This window comes from Dermochelys coriacea, chromosome 15 (genome assembly GCF_009764565.3).
Source record: "Dermochelys coriacea isolate rDerCor1 chromosome 15, rDerCor1.pri.v4, whole genome shotgun sequence".
Taxonomy (NCBI): Eukaryota; Metazoa; Chordata; order Testudines; family Dermochelyidae; genus Dermochelys; species Dermochelys coriacea.
Window position 1 is genome coordinate 22,452,477 of NC_050082.1, and position 19,882 is coordinate 22,472,358.

A 19,882-nucleotide genomic window follows, 5' to 3' on the forward strand; every position below is an offset into this window, starting at 1 on the left:
AACCTGCTTAACCAGGGGCTAATATATCTGTCTTCTACCACTCTCCTGTAGCCGTCTGGCCCGACCTTGTCACAGTAAGTAGGTGTAGCCTTTGGGTTTACTAACTGTTGTCATTCCCTTTCCTTCTGTCTCTAGCTGCTGTTTTATACCTCTGTTTGTCTCATACATTTTCTTGTTTCTAAGTTCCAAACCTTTCCTCTTTCCTTGGGAGGTGAGTGAGATGTGGCCCCTCATGTCACACCTGTCAGATGTTCTAACCTGTAGGCAAAAAAATGTGCCCAGATGCAAAATACCAGGTTCAAAATAATACAAATCAGTCTACAATTTGAAAAGTTGATTTCTGAGCATTCAGCCGGAGATAGGCAATAAGAGCTAGATATCTGAATGCCACACAGAAACTGCGATATAAACTAATTCCCTTCCCATTTTTATCATTCTGTCTAAATAATGCTTCATTTGTAGCTGGAGTCTTAGTTCTGTGTAAAGACTAGCTGTAGAAATTTTATGTTGGCTTAAATTTGAATACCTGAAAACAAATCATGACAAAGGCACTTCATTTTTATCATTCTAACAATAAAGATCGTCTCCCTATTCACTTTATTCTCCCATCCTGAAAAAATGAAGAGCCCTTGAAAACTAGAGGATAGCCAATGTTCTTCTCCTTCTTGAGTTCCTGAAGATTGCTACCAGTAAGTACATGCTACTACCCCATGTGGAGTTTTTCTTGATGGTGAGCACCTCTAATTTTTCTGGTGTTGCTATTGAGTCAGATTTTAAATAATAACCTTTCCTCTTACAAAAGTGGACATCTCTTCATATCGATTGGAATGTATTTGATTCTCAAACTTCAAAGTATTCTCTTGACTGGTTGCTTCATAGTTTGTCTGAAAATGTTTTGGCTGGTATCTACCAGCCAATGATTGGCTCATATCCTATACAATGGTCATCTGTAAAAAGTTAGATACAATGTGGTATCTTGTTGGGAAAATACTACTATGACACATGCTCATGTATGTGTAGGATGGTATCTTAGGGGACGAGAGTGCCCAATTCTTCCTCTCCAAGCACTTGGAGTACCACTGACTTGAGTACTATTCAGAGGAGAATTTAGCCATAGGGAGAAGTCCTCTAAGTTCTGTTCATTCTGTTGCATGTGGTTAGCTGATGATCCTGGGATTGAAGTGAGTGTGTGGCCATTGATCATTACCATCTATATCTCTTGGGGTACTTTGATGTGGAAATGCAGCATTTTACACTTCTGGTGAATGCTGCTGGATTGCTATGTTCCATCCTAGCAAGACATTAAAACTGGGGGAATTAGCTGGGACAATGGGTTGCCTCGTAATTGATGTAAATAGCTTGTTTAATGACTCTGATAAAGCAAAGTGGCATGTGATTGTAATGGAAATGCTACACTGGTTGGAAAACAAGATATTAATTCAGAACATAAGGACGTGAAGAAATAATGTTAGGGGACTGAGTAAAGGCTATTCAGCTTCTCTGGGCTCATTTCCGTTTTCTGTAGTACTCCATTAACCACAAGATGCTATCGTGGTTTTTAATGACCCTAATGTTTTTGCTTCAACAACTTTGTCTGGTAGGCAGTTCCAGATGCTTATGATGGTCTCTGTGACTGATAACATGTTTCCTTGAATTTCATTCTTTAATTTCTACTGTGTTTCTCATGTGAAATCACCACTTGAAAAAATCCTGTCACTTGTATTAGGAAGTGGCTGGAATCAAAATACTCACTAATTATACATACCTATGTTTGTTCATACCAGAACCCAGTTTTTTATTAAATGGCACTCTGTCAGTCTTGAACTAGGACCTCAACATAGTGTTAAGGGCACTGTGGTGAAATCTGATGGAGATATGAAACCTAGATCTGACACTTTGTGGTTGTTAAAGATTCCATGGCCACGTCAAAAAGTTATGGTGTGTATTGTCCCCAATAAGTATCTAGAGAAATTTGTTTGTGAGTAATTACATTCTAGTTACTTAACTTCCCCTGTTGGTTTGACTGTATATTCTTCTTCGCTTCTGGGTGCAACACTGTTCTGTGGTGGTCCTGTGCACTGAAAATCAGTTGCTGACATCCCGACAGGTATTTTTAGTTATTTTATTTTAATAAAAGATTAAAAGTTATCTATATTTTATTGTCAGTTGTTGTTTACATATTGTAGTACATGTTGTATTATTTATAATTATTTATGCTTATTGTTTAATTTTATTTATATATTTGTCTTACAGTAGTGTCCAGTCGTACTAATTGGAGTCAAAGTCCCATTGGGCTAGGTGCTGTACAAACTCATACAGAGATTTGCAAAATTCATAATTCAGGCATTACCATTAACCTAAGAATTAAAATATTAGAAATGACCGGTTAAAGTAACTTACATACACATTCCACTATCTTATGTCATTCATATGGTTCCCAATCCTGCACAGATTCAAGATCTGAGGTGTACTGCGGAAAGGCATCTGGGGGTTTGTGGTGGGGTGAGATAGGGCTAAGGCAGGCCAGAGTGTCTGTGCAGACCAGCAGCCAATCAGGGCTGAGCAAGGGGCGACCAATCAGGGCCAGGCTCAGGCCTATATAAAGGCTGCCCATGAGAGGAGCAGTTAGTCTCTTCCAGACCTCCAACAGGGAAGGTCTGTCTCCAGAGTAAGGAGACCAGCACCCAGGACAGCGCAGTGGTGGACAGGCTCAGGGGAGCATAGGTGAGCTCCAGCCTGTTACTTGCCAGGCTGTGGGCCCTAACCGGAAGGGCCTAGAGGGTGCAAAGGGGTCAGAGGGGAAGTGACCCAGGGAGAATGGACAGATGAGGGGAGAGAAGGAGGGTGGGGAGGCTGCTGCTAGAGGGTCCCTGGGTCGGAACCCAGAGTAGTGGGTGGGCCTGGGTCCCCCCCTTTACCTTGCACCTGGCTGTGGGAAGTGGCCATAACGTACAGCACCAGACCCCTGATGGAAGGTGTTAGACTTTGGGGTGTAGTTGGCCACTGAGGTGGGGTGAACCAAAAGATGGCTGTTAACCCACCCCCAGAAGGGGATGAGCATGGACTAGGGGGCACTGCTGGAGGGCAGTGGCCTGAAGAGGATGCTGCCGAGTGGGGAGCAATGCAGGTCCGGACACCAACAGAGGGCGAGAGATGGCTGGGACACTACCGGCAGAGGGCGCTCCACATGGACTGAGCTAATTCCCAGAGTCACCAGCGGGAGGCGCTGTGGTGGTGAGTCCCGACCCCGTCACAGGATCATAGTGGCTCACAAACTAAATATGAGTCATCCATGTAATGCTGTTGCAAATAAAGCAAATGTCATTCATAGTTGTATTAGCAGGAGGGGTATAAGCAAGACATGAGAAATAATTCTTCTGCTATACTCTGTGTTGATAAGGCCTCAGCTGGAGTATTGTGTCCAGTTCTGAGTGCCACATTTCAGGAAAGATAGTCCAAAGGAGAGCAGCAAAAATGATTAAAGGTCTAGAAAATGTGGCCTATGAAGGAAGATTGGAAAAAAAAATCTGGGTTTGTTTTGTCTGGAGAAGAGAAGACTGAGGGGGGAACATAAGTTTTCAAATATACAAGGAGGAGGGAGAAAAATTGTTCTTGTTAACCTCTGAGGATAGGATGAGAAGAAATTGTAGCAAGGGTGGTTTAGGTTGAACATTAGGAAAAAACTTCCTATTAGGGTAGTTAAGTACTGGAATAAATTACCTAGGGAGGTTGTGGAATATACATCATTGGAGGTTTTTAAGAGCAGGTTAGACAAACACCTGTCAGGGATGGTCTAGATAATACTTAGTCCTGCCTTTAGTGCAGGGCACTAGACTAGAAGACCTTTCAAGATCCTTTCCAGTCTTATACTTCTATAATTCTATCATCCATTCTGAGCTATCATGTATGGTGCAAACTCTTTCAACATGATGAAAAGGAATAGATCACTTGCTGATTACCTGTTCATTCCTTCTGGGGTACCTGGTACTGGCCACTGTCAGAAGACAGGATACTGGGCTAGATAGACCTTTGGTCTGACTCAGTATGGCCATTTTTATGTTTTAGTTAGATTTGCATACATACTAAAATGCATTGATGTATGTATCTTGGAGTAGGTAAAGTATGTAATTGTGTATGTTGAAAGTATTTACAATTCAGCATTTACACTTCACCCTGTAACAGGTAATTTGTCTGGTACTTTAGAATGCATTGATCTTTAGTACATGAAAGTTTTCCATTATAAGATACATACAAGGGACCCAAAAAGAAAACCTGATCTTTCTGAAAATTCTGTCTTGTGAAAACCATTCTAAAGCTTTTAATTTTGTTCCATGGTGGAACAAAAACAAATGTTGAAATCTCAAAAAATGTCATGAAAGAGAATTATCATTCTCTGGCTAGCTCTAGTGAAAACAAAAGAATTGAAATGTTTTTAAACATACTGTAATAAATGCTTAAAATTGGTTTGCTTTGACTGGATGAGAAGGCATAAGTAAGTGTAGTGTCTTGTGAAAGACAATCTAGGCACCCTTACACATGTGAGGTTAATGCTCTTTTATTAGCAGCGCTTTTTGCTCTATAATCCAAAAATTACTGCACCATACTAGCCTCCAATAGTGCAGAGGCTCTTGGGTTTACCTTACTGTGGTTATGCCATTGCCGGGTGCATAGATCAAATAGCCCACACTTTAAAAGAAAAAAATAAAAAATTCACAAGAAACATCTCATGAAATAAACCAAAGCAGATTTCACAAACTAGGGAACCTTGCTTAAAGGACTGGTTTAGGACTAAATGAAAATCGGACAATGGTGAACCCAATATATTATCCACTGGGCACACAATATGAACCATTTGGATGTTGGCCCTCAGTGGTTAACATCATTACAGCTCACGTAAAAACAAAGGATTATCCTACATACTGAAACACACTGATCGTAAAAATTGCTTTTTTTATTAATCCAGGTTTAAACTCCCCATCTCTAATTCCCAAAACCTAAACAGATATTCAGAATACCTTGTCAACTTCATGTGTGAGTTTCTTTGTTTACTTCCCCCATTTAAAAAGACTGTACCATTTTTCTCTCAACCTCCATTATTGACAGGAATAAATTGTTAAACCCAGCATAAAACATGTGCTGTTAAATTACTGACATCCTTAAATAACTGTTGTCAATACATTCTTTGAATGTTATGTCCCCATCTGTGATTTTTGTTGTTCCTCATGATGTTCAACATGCCCTAAAGTCCCAGTCTTTTGTTCCTTTCAACTGTGGATGGCAAATGCTGGAGTAATTTAGCAGCATTCTGTGTGGCAGATCTGAAAGAGATAAACAGAAGGTTGCTGGCATATTTTTCATGCTGTAAAAATAGATTCAAGTAGTTGCTGCTGAAATCAATAAAAAGCTAAAACAAAAAGGTTTTTCCACCCACGTTCCATTTAGTTTTTAAAGGTTAAATCGGTTTGATCCAAAGCACAATGAAGTCAATATGAGTCTTCTGTTGACTGCTTTGGGCATTGGATTGGGCCCTTTGGAAGGAATATAGAATGTGAACAAATTAATGTTACAGATTGTAGATATTATTTCTCTCTGTTTTATTAATGACATATAGCAGATAACCCAGAAAAGTCTGGCCACCGGGTGTTTATACTATGCATGTGTGTAATTGATTTTTTGATCACTTATAACTCTGGGTCTTTTAAATTGTTTTTATGGTTTTGCAAATTACCCCCTAAGGGGATTGAGCCTCTGTGGGAATTAACCATCTGGAAAATTCAGATGTAAAAAAGAATTCTTCAAAAAGTCATAAATATGTGAAACCAGGGGGTTTGTAATGGAAGGAGAGGGAGAGGGAAGCTGGGTTTGGTGAGTGGCGAACCAGTATCTTGCTGGAAGTAGGAGAGTGGTGTACGATTTTGGGGAGTAAAAGCATGGATGGGAGTAAAATTTTAAAACATAAGAACCTCCATACTTGGTCAGACCAAGGGTCCATCTAGCCCAGTATCCTGTCTTCTGACAGTGGCCAATGCCAGGTGCCCCAGAGGGGATGAACAGAACAGGTAATCATCAAGTGATCCAATCCCTGTCACCCATTCCCAGAAGTGTATAAACGTACACTGACGAAGTGATCAGCACCCAGGAGACTCCTCATGAGACTATCTCTGTCCAGAGAGCTCACAACCTGCAGAGAGACCTGACCCATGGGATCTTCAACCTTCATGAGTAAAGGGAAAATCTCATCCCTACTGCATCAATACCAACTGAATAGCTCAACACGGACAATGGGCTAAAGTGCCTAGCCTACGCCTTGCAAATTCCTCTTTACTTGAATGGGCCAAGACTGTATGCACCTGCCCCACCCCACTCTTCACAATGGCAGCAGCATGGTCCTGATTTGGTTAGTGACTCCTTTTTAACGTCCTGGCTAGACAGTGCCTTATATGGTCCTCACCCCAACAGAGCTCAGTGCTGAAAAGCTATGTGGCAATTATACACAGTTCCCACCTGCCACCCAGCTCCAGTAGACATCTAAGTGACATAGGCCCCTACTTGCTTTTGAAAGTCCCATTATATGCCTAAATACCTTTAAAACTCCCATTGATTTCAATGAGTATGAGGCACCAACGTGTTTGAAAATCTTAGTGCCTAATTACCTTCAAAACTCTGTCCTGTAGGCTCCTACTTAGAACTGGGCAAATAATGGATTTTCTTGGTTTGCTGGAAATTCTGAAGTTTAATTTTGCATCAAATAGAACGTTTCCTCTAGATTTTGACCACTTTAAAATGTTTCTCATTTAAAAAAGAATAAACTTAAAGGAAATTTTGAAACTGAGTAATTTCAAATGGCAAAACTGGAATGTTTTATTTTGAAAATAGTGAAACGCTTCAATTTCTTCCATTTTTTTTTAAACTAATCATTTGGCTAAACCAACTTTGAGACATGGTGGTGTTGCTGAATTTACATTTTTCACCGGGGGAAGAAAATTTGGGTGGAAAAAATTCCCCCAGCTCTATTCTGAAATCATTTTTGAAAATGAGACTTAATTTCCCAAGTCACTTAAGCACCGTTTATAAATTTTATGAGCTGTAGTACAGAGATCCTGGCTGTTTGTGGTCATTAAAAGTTCATAGTACTTTTGGCAAGTGTTAGCCCTGGTGTTTTGGACAAATTCCAGTGTAGCTATTCAGAGTACATTCTAATCCCACCTCCTGGTTTCAGCTGGATATACCTGCCTTAAAATGTTTATGCATGCTGCTAAATAGGTACCATCAATCACCCCAGAAGTGGGCAAAGTGAATCCTGCGTGCGTATATATACCCTGTGAAGCACACTGAGATCCCTTGGGATGGAAAGGCACTATCTAAATTTGAGATACTATTAATGTCTTTCTTCCTCTACAAATAAATCATCTTGCAAAATGACTGGAAGAAATTACTTTTCCACAAATAGATTCATCCTGCTCTCCTGCAGAGAGATGAGAAACTTTGTTATAATGCTCAAATTGTTCTACAATCAGTATATTGCTTTGGTTGACTAGCTTTCTTTTTGTGGCTTTGCTAATGACTTTTAAAAGTAACAGAAAATGTTTCCACAAATGAGAGAATAAAATTAGCCTTCCACTTCTCTGGGATTCTGTCTGAAACCAAGTTACTTCTTTTTGCTTGGGCAATAATGGCAGTGCTTTTGTTAATTATTATTTCATGTTGTCATAATTAGGCAATTAATAATTTACATTAAATGCTGCTGCTTTTTGCTGTGTAAATGTTTTCATTCTTCATCAGATCCTTATTCTATTAAAGTGATTCATAAATACATAACAATTGGAGTCTTTGATAGGATAAGCATCATACTTTTATCAATCAATCGATCAATCAATTTCACACAGAGTATATAATTTTGTTGTTGAAATGATGTATCCCAAGCATTAAGATATCCCCAAAAAATTGTATTAGTTGTACCCACACTTATATTTTTAAAACAAAGCAAGCTGTTTTAATAAATATTGTACAACCCTTAGGCCTTATTGGATAAATATTTCCATTCCTTGATTTAACAGTCTACTATATTTATTCAGTAAAGGATCAGAAGTTTCCTGATGCATTATGCTAATAGGCAGGACTCTATTGTGACTTTTCAGAGGAACTTGCATAGTATGATATAGACTCTCTAGGCCAGATCCACCATGACTTCACTGAGTTACACTCATTCACACCAGCTAAAGATCTGGCCCTCTGACTTAGCTGTCTAGGAGGGACTACTTGATCAGTTTGTTTCTCAATTTGAAAGAAAGAAAAGTCCCAGTAGAACTCTCAGGATACACAAATAAAAAGACGCCCTGGGGATCTGTAGTGTGGGACAGTTTCTCCTCTCTAGGTTATAAAGCCCCACCCAGATTGATGATGATTGAACTTTGTTGCTGTCTCATGGCAAATATTTGCCAAGAGCCCAGAGCTCTCCCCAAATCAACGAGGGTTTCAGTTACCTTCTTCCACAGCAAACCTCAGCCTGCAGAAGTGAGATGGTGCCGTTTATAGCAACAACTGATAGTCAGGGTCACAGCCAGCTTCTGTTGTGCCAAACATTGACTATCACATGGAAATATGGTGGTGTTTAGAGGGTAAATTAAACAACCTTCCATTAAATTAACTCTTATTTCATCTGCATACAATCTCAGTCCTGTGGGGGTGTTAATTTAAATGCAGTAAATGGGCCCAGAGAGTCAAAGTTGTTAACATGACCCTGTCACTGCACAACACTAAACAGATAAACATGATTCTGGGTTTCAAACATAGAGGCATCAGCCTGATTAGTCCCATAGCAACAACCACCATTAAATCTTTATAACCTCTTTTTTAATAAGAAAAACCAAGGAAACAGTTAAAGCATTTGAAACATAAATATTAGTAAGGCTTTCATTTTAACTATATCCCTTATTCCTTTTTCCTTCAGCTGTGAAGGGTCTTTATAAGTAAACCCCCCTGTTTGACAGCCTTTAAATGACATTAAAGATGGTGCTAACAATCTTTATGGGGAAAATGGAAATTAGTAAAAGTATGGAATGGTCTAGTTATTGCATCATCCTGCCCTGATTACCAGGGACTGGATTAGATGACCTATTGAGGTCCCTTTCAGTCCTACATTTCTATGATCTGGAGTTAAGACGGACCAAAAAAAAAAAGCAAAGATTAGAACTTATACCTTCTGTCTCTGGTGCTTGCTTTCACTTGCAACCTCGCTATTGGAGAAATACTGGCACAGCAAATACTGGTCTGATCAGCCACTCCAAGTCCTGGAAAACTTGTGTCAGCATGGGGCTGTTCAGGGCATTGCTTTTAGCTGACTCTCTGGTCATGGGCTTGCAGCATGTTGCAAAAGTCTTGGCAGACTGCAGATTCTTATTAAACAGAAGCCCCCCCCGCCCCCCAAAAAAGAGAGAAGAAATAAGGTGTGGAAGGAAAAGGACACAAAAGGAGGAATGCAAGTATCACATTCCAGATGGTGTTGTGGATTGACCTGAAGGTGGCAATGTCATCAGTTCCCTCTCAATGGACTGTTCTGATCAGGATGTCTTTCAGAATCAGAACAATGAAAACCCAAAGGTATCATGGTGGATGCTGGGGTCCCCAGAGTCAGTGCAGGATGGCATTGTGATAACGCTCCCACTTTCCAAGTCCACCCATCTTCCAGTCAGTTTCCAGACTCCCAAAGTCTCTCTTTTTGCAGTCTCTTTAAAAACAAATAAATAAATAAGAAGGAAGGCTGAAATAGCTCATCCCCCTCATTACTTTGTCCTAATTCCCAACACACCAAATTTCCTGCTTTGGACCATTTAATCTCTGGTTTCATTCTCCTTGTTTCCTCTTGTTTACCAGTCATGAGCTCAACGTAGTCCTTGGATGGTATCAGTTTTTGTTTTAGATTAAGCCAATCTTTCTGCCTTTGACTTTCTGCTGGCCTATATCAACTAATGTTATGTAGCAACCTGAAGAGTTGGACTCTTGTTACCATGGACAGCTTATCTTACAGGCTTCTGCAGAACAGGTCTCTCTTGCCCCTCTGAGATGGTCTAGTTCCAAATTTCAAGTCTGTGAGACTTCTGCCCTATAGGGCTCAGTCAGGCCCGTAAGGCACAGCCCTGAGCAGAGCATCCGTGTGGAGGAAGTGTACCCACTGCTTTGTGAAGAGCATCTTACTCCCTGGCACTGACTGGGGTAATGGGTGGAGCAGGGTAATTGCCCTGCCTTCTTCGCCCCTCCTTTCCCCAGAGGAGTGGGGAGTGACCAGTTTTTGTGCACTTGGGATCACAGTGATCATAAATGGACCTGGCCTTTTTGCGAGTGGCACAGGACAGTTGCTCCTTGAGCACCCCTTGCCCTACTGTAAGGACTCTGCACATCTGTGTAAGAGCCAGGCGTGATCTTGCCCTGAATCATTGTTGTAGATTACTTAAAAAGCAGGCCCAAGCCCAAGGATGGAATAAGTTTATCTCCAAGTCTAACCAAAACCTCTGGACTAAGTCTTTCTCTACAGACAGGGTATCATTAGCTGCGTGGGTGTCCTGTACACAAAGAACATTTCTTTCATACAGGGAAAGACCTATCTAACTTTAATGATGACTGTCCCGTTTGTATCTTAAGACTTCTCCATAGCCTTGACATCTTTCCAGAGCCTATCCATACTGCCTTTGGTGATCTCAGGAAGCAGCGCATTAGCTACAACCTCCAACCAAGAAACAGGCTATTCAGATGTTTCGGTATATTCTTTTTCTCCCTCCCTCCCCCCCAGCAAGGCAAAGCAGCAACCAGCATCCCTGCCAGATCTAGATTCTAGGCTTCCCGCACAGACTCCTGGTGCGAGTCCCAGTGTAAAGCTACAAGTTGGGCAAACCACATTATCCCATTGTGGGACAAATTTACCAGCATCCTTATTCGACATACCATCCACAGATATGCATTTCTTTATCAGAGATTCTGTATGGCTGCTGTTTCAGAGCCCTACACTGCATATGAACAAGTCCCAGGAGAGGGCTCCAAACTAGCGCTACCTGCAGCACTTCACTGAATAGCCAAACAACCATAGGAGAGCCCAGAGGAGCACTTTCAAAAAATGCACTGAGCATATGGGAAAACTCCTGCAGTTGGCGCCAAAGCAGCCACAGCTTTGTTGTACAGTCCAGCAGATACAAAATGGGCAGAGTAGAACTTTCAAAGTTCGCCTTAGCATAACAAGTAGGGTTGAAAGTTATCCATTGAAATTGCTTTTTGATGGAAAATTAAGTTTTTTGACTAACTGATATTCTTTAGCAGAATGTCTGCTTTCCATGGAAAAAGCCAGCTTTTGGTCCAAAAAAAAAAAAAGCCAAAAAAATCAAACCCCTGGAAACCCTAAACTCAAACGCCCAGTTTTCAGGTTTTTCAATTAAAAGTCAAAAATGTCCACAGGAACCCTTGCCCCCTTGTTTTCTAATAAACTGTGGTAATGAACATATGTCTAGCAAAGGCAAGTTGGTGGTTAGTGCCCCAACCACCACTTTGACCTTACAAGAGCTGTGATTGCTCAAGGTGCTGCTGTTTGGGGTGTCTCTGAAATAGTTGTCTTATGTTGAATTTGTTTCCATGTGCTTAGTGTGTGCTCAGCACACTGTGTACTTTGTCATACGATTCGAGCAAAACCTCTGGGGTAAAACTGTAGAACACACTGATGTGTTAAAAGAAAAGGAGTACTTGTGGCACCTTAGAGACTAACTAACTATCGGATGAAGTGAGCTGTAGCTCACAAACTTATGCTCAAATAAATTTGTTAGTCTCTAAGGTGCCACAAGTACTCCTTTTCTTTTTGCAAATACAGACTAACACGGCTGCTACTCTGAAAACTGATGTTAGTATTTTTTTCTTAACATGGCCAATCCACATGTTTAGGAATTGTTTATAAAAAAATTATGGGAACAGTTGACATCGGAAGCAAATGAATAAGTAGCAGGCCAATGAGCTGTATGGCTAAGGGTGTGCAGAAAGGAAACCTATCGGGGTAGCTTTTTCTATTGTGGGAAATTAGCAAAAAATTGCCTTCAGAGTCTGGGCTCTTAATGCTTAAACTGTTTAAGTGCAAGATTAATAATTGCTAAATTTAGGACAAAATTAAATTAGTTTTGTAAGCTCCTGTTACCATGATGCCATGTAAACACTAATTTATTTGCTATTAGTCATTTTAAGCTGATTCTGAATGGCTATTTTTCACTCAAACCATCAAATATTGAAGACCAAAAAAGTCTCATGCTTTGCCCTGGTTGTGTGGTTGGCACCCAGTATTGCTAACCTCAGACCATCAAAAATCATGAGTCAGGAACCCCAAACTCGTGCGACTGGCTTAAAATCCTGAGATTTATAAAGACCCTACATTTTGAGTTGTTGTATGGTCTTCTGGTTTTTAACTGGAGGGGGTTCATGTTTTCAAGTTTTGTTCTGCATCTGATTGCTAGATACTTTTTTCTCAGAATTTAAAAAAAAAAATTCTCATGTAACACATGACTCCAGGAGCTGGGGCTATAAGAAAACATTCAAAAATTGAGACTCGTGATGAAATCATGAAAATATAGCACTACTGGGCAAGACCCAGCTGTGGAAGGATAAGATACGATAGTGCAAGCTGCTTGCGAGCTCTCTTCCGTTGTGCAGCCCAGAGCTATCCACTGCAGTCCGGAAAATAGGCAGGACCAGCTGGGAGAGGCCTCTGTTTAGTGGTGCTCATAGCTGGCGGTGCTCACATAAAGCCCCAATTAAAGGTCCACTCCAGTTTTACACCAGCGTGACCCTAGTGAATCTACTTGAGTAACACAGCAGTGAATCGGTTCCTATATACAACCACCCTAGATCTGCCAGGGGCATGTGGTCTTATTAAAAGATGTACCCACAAGAGATGGCTCTGGGGGGAGAAAAGATCTGCAAGGATCCCTTCAGAGACCATCTCACATTGTTGCACTGTGGGGCTGCTCCCTCCAACCTGCAGAGCAGACCCCAGAGCCAACCCAAACTTGAGGGATCTGTGGAGTTCCGTGACAAGCTCCATGGCTTGGCTCTGGATTGGGTGGGGGCTGCCTGGCCAGTGAAGGGTGGGATACAGGGATGCCCTTTAGCTGCTCCCAGTACCCAGGGGGCATGGGGTGAGTCCTGTAAATAAAAGATAATGCAGTCTCAGCTGGGCAGTTGTTATAGGCCTGGAGGGAGGGAGGATGTGCACCCACCTCAGCCCTATCTGTTCCCTGGCTTACCCCTATCTCCTCTTCTTGCTGTGTGATCATGGACCAGAGGCTTGCCCTCCTTCGGCCCAGAGGGTGGGGGAGGATCATGCCACAAATGCAGCTGAGTCTCACTTCTGCCTGGGAGGGAGGGGGAAGAACTGAGTGTGAGTGGTCCCCTCTGATGCAGCAGCAGGTTAAGAATGGCTTTTTGTCCTTCAGCCTCATTACTGTGCTTTGCAAGTCTAGACTGGCATCTGGGGGAAGAGATTAGCCCAGGTTAAAACACTAGATCCAAAGCCCTATTTGGGGATACACTGATCCAGATTCTGACATCACAGCTTGGCCCTGACTCAGTTTCCAATATTAGTATCTTATGTATTCACATGTTTATCATGATGGCAGTAGTTGAAATGCTGATATGTGATTAAAATGTTCAGCTGGTGTATTATTTCTTAAGGATAAAATGATAGGTTAATGTGGCTTGCCCTTTCCATGTAAAAAGCCTCATGGTAACGTTTTCCTGTGAGCCTCTTGATCCATTAAGTCTTTCATGAAAGCTGCATATGCTGCTTAACTATGTGAAATTCACTCTTCATATTAACATCCTGTCATATGACAGTCCTATGATAAGTCCTAGATTTTGCAGCTTTTGTACCAATCAGAAAACCCATGCTGATGTAATTATCCCTCTTCACAGCCACTCCTGCTGCACAACTAATGCCATCCAGTGGTAATGGTACAGTAGAAGTGGAATGTATTAAAACCTAGCTAGCTTAAGGTTAAGCGATGCTGTTCAATTTTCTGTCCATTGCCTCAAATGCTACATATTCAAGGTTGTGAATTTGACTTGAAAAACACTTGTTTTTGGGGTGCTGGAGGATATATGCTCATTCCAGCAAATAGTAAAAATAGCTACAGGGAATACACTAATAAACAAGTAACTACAAGGAATTTCCAAATAGGCATCTAAAAATAGCCTGTTGAGCCATGCAAATAAATCAGTCCCATGTTATTTTTTTAATCTTGCAGTAAAATTCTGTCATTTAGGGTTCGTGAAACACTGCATGCCCCTCAAATTTTGTTTGATGTGCTATTTTAACAAGATAGCTTACCATCTCAAAGCCATAAGGGAGGGGGGGATTTTTACACACTTCATCAGAGCTGCCTTTGCATGAAAAATAGACTTGGTTTTGCCATTTTAATTCTAAAATAGGCCGATTTTCAATGGAAAACAAGTCTGGGTTTTGAATTTCCTAAATCCTTGTGGTTTTTTTTCTCTCTCTCTCTCGGATTCATAATGAAATGCAAAGAACTCCCTTGACTTCTAACCGGCACTAATAGCTACTGCTGTTGCAAGTCTTTGTCATTTCCACAAGACCCCAAATATACTGTGAAAATTGCCTGTTGTTGACACTTTGGCAGCAACACGTACAGTTGAACCAACACTGAATGTGTTTGAACTGCAAGTGTAGCCAGAAACAAATTAGTTATGGGCCTGAATCTGAGGTTTCGGAACTGGTCCAGATCGTGGCTTGTCCTTGACTACACTTGCGATTAAACCCTGTCCAGCTGCATGCATTGTCAGAATGGGTAACTTTCATAGGTAGACAAAGCCGCGGTGTGTGTTTTTTTTTTTTTTTTTTCCTCCTATAAATGTTTGTTGCTCAGTCCCCAGGAATCCGCTTCATATAAAGTACTTGAATAGTCATTGGGCAGAGAGAAAGAGAGAACAGCTCTGTAGCCCCATGGCTAGAGCACTTATCTGGGGTATAGGAGAACCACCTTCAGATCACTGCTCCACCTCTGGCAAATTGAACCTGGGTCTCCCATAGCATAGGTGAGCGCTCTAACCACTGAGCTAATGATTATAAGGATTGTGGTGGCTGCACGGATTGCACTTAAATTGCAATAATAATTTGCCTGAAACTATTCTGCAAGTTCATGTAAAATTCACAAAGTTTTAGGTCAACCAAAAATTCATGTTTCATTGAATAAACTATTCACTCCCCGCCCCCAAATTTGCCCTGCTGTAATCTGAACTAACCTAGGTCATGATTGGGTAAAGTTTTGAAAAACCAAATCCTTCCTTTGTCTTTCCCCACCCTGAATCTTCATCCAGCAGATACAATGATGGGTCAATGATTGCTCCAGCAGAGACTTTGGGGAGAACAATTTAAATCTCTTGGGAATACCCAGATGCTAACAATGAATTCCATCCACACTTCCTCAAACTGGTATTTAAATAATTATCATCTGGATTGGTTACAATCTTCTCCTTGCTAACAAAACTAACTACAATAGTTCAAGCAATTTTTTAAAGAAAAAAGCCACCATTGTCCATTCAGTAGCATATAAACTGCACGCTAAGCCTTTGAGAACTGCTAGATCACAGGCACGAGGTTTATAACCAGTCTCAAGTGATTGCATTTTACATCCACTTTGCACAGCCATGAATGACCACACAAGTTGCAAGGCAGGGGAGGATCAGCCCTACTGAGATTAAAAAGCTTGTGATAATCATATGGCGTGTCAGTGGCAGAGATGAAAATATAACCAAGAACCCTGATATCAGTTCCCCTGCTCTGACCTTTGTAGTGCCTTGCCAGAATAGAGCCTTACTAAATTCACAGTGGCAATCCTAGGGTTAAAACATTATAGCATGAAGGCATAGAGTATTTTAGGATTAAGATCACTACTCTACTTCTTTCTACCTATGCCACAGAGGAGCGAAAATATGTTCAGCATAACGTTTGCCCATTAGGGCTCAACTGTTTCCAATATTTTGGCTCAGACTTCCAGAATCTAATAAACATATCACAAATATTATGAGTACCAGTGGCACATAGGCTGCCTAATATTTTGCACACTCTGAGCATGAAATTCTGCTGCTGTTGGACTGAAACTCTTAAAAATAAAGAGCACATATTGTTTTGTCTGCATGAAAACAGCCACGCAGTGCTGAATGCTAAAACTAAATTATTTCCATTATGTTTCCCCCTTATTATTTAAAATGCAGTGTGCAGCCTTCAAATAAGCAGATTATTTGTAAGCTAAAAGGTCAATGGTGATTTTGCTGCCAACTAATATCTCCTGTCGCCCCACAAAAATCCCATTCAAGCTGAACTATGTTGAAAAATTGTGACAGCATGTAAGACCTTTTTCTGGGAAGGGAGCATGTTAATTATGCCACACTGATTTCATCTCACAAAGACACGATGCATAATTTAAAAGGTACATTTTACAGCCATCCGATTTAAAAAAATGCAAGTTCTTTCTGTCATTACTAGTGAATCATTTTCTTTAATATTTTGCAGTTATTTTTCATTTGTTAATCTTTTCCTAGCAATGTTGAACAGACCTTTTGCCCTGCAGTAGGCTGGGAATAGCTGATGTGGGGCTGGAATACAATGCAAGCCTCTATGCAGTAGGTAATTCTCTGGGCTCCTGTTATACTGTTATTGAGACACTGTATATGAGATAGAAGCAGTGATGCTCTTCTAAGGCACTTTGTAAAGTACCCTGTATAATCACAAAGTCAACATACAAATGACAACTGTATATTATTCTGTAGGTGCCAGTCACAGTTCTGTAGTTTAAGGTTCAGTTGAGGTTGGTTTTTTTTCCATTTAAAGTTCAACCACTGCTTATATATGTGTGAAGAATTCAGCAGATCCTCAAAAATATAGCACTGGGAGTGCAGAATTTTCTGAGAATTTACAATAAATGCAGTAATTAATTTGAGTCACCATTCAAAGAAGGGCCCTTTAAGAAATGTAGCACCCCGTTTGACTTTTTTTGCTTTTTTCCTGTCTTTAATTATCTCGGCTCAGGCCTTTTGTGTTGACCTGGAAGTTGGCAAAGAAGTAAAACTTGGAAATGTGGTGAGAATCAGTTTTAAAAAGAAATCATCATTGGTTAAGTGGTGACCGTGTTCTTGCACTTTACTACAGACAGTCCCTGCCCTAAAGAGCTTACAAAATAAACAGAATAGCTAGAATGCACCGAAAAGCCTAGATAAGTGAATAACTAGCTTTTAAAATATATAATACAGGAAAGGTCAGATTCTCCACTGGTGCAAATTGGCAGAACTCCATTGACTTCAAAGTGTGTATATAAATGTGTATAATGTGGTGCTCTAGTTGTAATATGTACACTTTTTTCTGTGTAATGCTACCACTGCATTTGTGAACAGGGGTTTTTGTTTGTGTTGGCATCCTGAGTGAGACCCAGAAAATGTTAATGTTTATATCAGTAGATTCTCATCTGGAAAGATTCCCAAGATAATTTCAGGATGCCGCTCAGACAGTGGTTTTTGCAACTTTTTGCTCCTTCATGTTGTGAATCAATAGCTTATATTGCTATCTAAGCATGTGGGTGGTGGCAGGAGAGGTCGCCCCCCCACTTTGCTGCCCATAATAGGAAAATACCTGCACCCCCCCAAGATCTCTCCTCAGTCCACATCTATTTTGTCTGTATGATATCAAATATATTTTCAGTTATTTTATGCTCATGGAAAATAATCTGTCCCTGTACTTGAAGCGCATGATCTAGCTCTTAACATTATGACCAACTTGCACTGATTTCAGGGCTGCAGAATCAAACCCTAAGTGAGCTGGGGAAATTGTGGTGCTCAGGAACTAAACTGTATTCTTTGCAGTGTATATGAACTCTCTTTTCCCATCTGTTCTGACAGCATTGCTTTCATGGCATTGGATGAGGCCCCATTGAAAATCCTGAGGTTTTTGGTAGCCCTATCGAGGGCCTGAGAAATTCGCTAAAAACCCAAGTCTTGGGCCAAAAGCCTGAAGTTAGACAGATATGACATATGCAGGCTGTCGCACACCAGTTTGATCTTTGTTTCATGCATATGTATCATTGCTTTTTTGAGAAATACTACCCAGAGGTTGCATTGCAAAACCACCTAATAAGAACATAAGAACGGCCATACTGGGTCAGACCAAAGGTCCATCTAGCTCAGGATCCTGTCTTCCGACCGTGGCCAATGCCAGGTGCTTCAGAGGGAATGAACAGAACAGGCAATCATCAAGTGATCCATCCCCTGTGTCCCATTCCCTGCTTCTTATAAACAGAGGCTAGGGACACCATCCCTGCCCATCCTGGCTAATAGCCATTGATGGGCCTATCCTCCATGAATGTATCTATTTCTTTTTTGGATCCTGTTATAGTCTTGGCCTTCACAACATCCTCTGGCAAAGAGTTCCCTAGGCTGACTGTGCATTGTATGAAAAAATACTTCCTTTTGTTTTTTAAATAATGTATCACTGCATTGCCCTGTGACTGCTTTGTGGCTTCTCGCAAGTCCATTTCGTGCAACATTGCCTGTCTCCTTTCTTATCATCCACCCTACAGGGCGAGGAGCGTGATCCTGCATTCTTTTCGGACCTCTGTGTCTGAAAGAAAGGTTCTGGTGGTTCATGTAAAGACAGTTCCTTTGCTCAGCGCTGCCCTGTGCTGCCTTATGTGCATTCCAGTGAATAACACGGAGCTGCTGTAACAAAAAGATGCTCTTTCCCTATGACGTGAGATTTTAAGGTCCAGGACTATAAGGATCAAGTTTTCAATGCTTAATCTTCCCACAAATTTTAATTTAACCCAGTTCCACTCAGCCCTTCTTTCTGAGATGGTCAACTAGAATATCACATAGCTTAATGTGAGGGAGGCCTTTTTCACATGAGATTTTAAAATCTCAGCTACCGTCTGCTCAGTATGAACATGAGAATCCCCTCACGCTTTTCACACAAGCAGGTATTAGTTCTATTCTCCTCAGCTAAAACTCCCCCTTCTGTCACCATGATGAGATATGCAGTGAGATGATGGTAGCCCTGCACTACAGAGAATGCTGCATTTCCATGGTGTTGTAGATTTGCAGTTTGTAAAGCCCTTTTAGATGAAAGACACAGTATGCAAGATTCTTCTATTCAGCATGTCCAGAAAAAGAAAAGTTCATCATGTCTTCCCTCACAAGGAGGAAAAATGGATATTAAAATGCAAAGTCCTTTTATTCTATGGTTTTTTATCTCTTGATCCAAATATATATCACTTCCCTCTCACCCCCAGCTTGGTTTGAATTGAATTCTTTACGCTTTTAAGCCCCAATGTGAATCCCTCTTTTGGTCTACACCAGACACACAGGAATCCTAAACTGTAGACACTGAGGTAGCATAAAGAAAAGGAGTACTTGTGGCACCTTAGAGACTAACAAATTTATTTGAGCATAAGCTTTCGTGACCTACAGGTGAGGTAGCATAGCAAAGCTTTCCTTTCATCTAGGATCTTTTGGATGTCACTGTATAACTTAGGAAATTCTGCACACAGCACTTAAAAGATTATTCATGGAACAGTACCTGATTATCACAGATGTGCATCGCTATTCTAGAGAAGTCTCAGTGCCAGATCACAGCTGGTGTAAATCACTACAGTCAATGGAGGTCCACCAATTCACACCAGCTGAGGATCTGACCCATAGTATTTTGGAAAACGTTTGTGATTCCTTTCAGCATAAGAACATATGGATCATGCAACTTTCCCATTGGTAGAGGAAGTAATTTTACCACTTTCCCACTGCCACAAGGTTGTGTACAGTGGTCTCTATTAAAAAGTCAGCCTTTTCCTACTGGGCACTT

At 40.9% G+C, this 19,882-nt stretch overlaps 2 long non-coding RNA genes across 2 annotated transcripts in view; one reads left to right on the forward strand and one right to left on the reverse strand.

Annotated features, from left to right (window-relative positions):
* LOC122456815 overlaps nt 1-19,882 on the forward strand; it is a 103,461-nt gene that overhangs the window by 43,627 nt on the left and 39,952 nt on the right. The window lies entirely within an intron of this gene.
* Nucleotides 3,766-9,846, reverse strand: LOC122456816. The gene is made up of 2 exons (XR_006275901.1): nt 9,115-9,846; nt 3,766-3,843 (listed from the first exon to the last, which is right to left on the reverse strand). It is a non-coding gene; the product is annotated as an uncharacterized LOC122456816 (long non-coding RNA).